Here is a 727-nt window from a genome sequence, read left to right on the forward strand (position 1 = left end):
AAGATGCGTGTCCAACTAGGACTCTACATATATATATATGCCTATGATATGTGTATACTACATATACACGAAAACGCACGTACATTTTCTCTCTCTTATGCAAAACACCTCACAGTCGCAAACTTTTCATCAGCAAAGCATTCCACTCGTGAACGAGCCGACGTTATTTCTTTCAAACGACAACAAACGCTTACTTACACGCATAGCGCAAACTAAAGAAATTCACGCACTTTTTCTTTTTCCTTATGAAAGCAAATCGGTGCCTAAATTTGGTACTGGGTACCACAGAAACTTCACACGGTGGACACTAAGATGGGTAGGTACTTACATCCAAATCGATTTCCACTTTACCACAATTTTGCCACATAACTATATAGCTACATTATTTTTAAAAACAGTTGCGCGTTCATTTTACGTAAATGCAATATTGTTATGTTTATAATATTGTTTATGTGCGCGTGCGAGAAAACTGTGTCCGACGTTACGGGTACGACCTGCGACTAGGTACTGCTGGTAGTACTACTTACTATTACAGGTGAGCACTGATTTGGCAGGTGTACAAGAACGTTGTGTATGCCTACGAAGAAGGCCCCCCGGCCATTCTCAGGGGCTACGCATTAACTGGGTCCCCCCTTTCAATATGTTAAATTACCGTTCAGCTGATCATGGGGTCTGCTAAAACTAAAACTAGCCGAAATTCGAACCAGAATGAACTCATAATATCTTG

The 727-nt window shown here is 40.7% G+C and overlaps 1 protein-coding gene across 2 annotated transcripts in view; it reads right to left on the reverse strand.

Annotated features, from left to right (window-relative positions):
* Positions 1–507, reverse strand: part of LOC108736511 — a 106,509-nt gene extending 106,002 nt beyond the window's left edge. The window contains exon 1 of one of the 2 annotated variants that reach the window (XM_025980216.1): positions 329–507. The gene's annotated coding sequence lies outside the window, so the exon portion shown is untranslated. Of the gene's footprint in view, positions 1–230; positions 292–328 lie in introns of those variants that run through there. The other variant, XM_025980217.1, reaches the window with a different exon arrangement.
* Between the last annotated feature and the right edge of the window lie 220 nt (positions 508–727).

Source organism: Agrilus planipennis, unplaced genomic scaffold (assembly GCF_000699045.2).
Source record: "Agrilus planipennis isolate EAB-ADULT unplaced genomic scaffold, Apla_2.0 scaffold175, whole genome shotgun sequence".
Lineage (NCBI taxonomy): Eukaryota > Metazoa > Arthropoda > Insecta > Coleoptera > Buprestidae > Agrilus > Agrilus planipennis.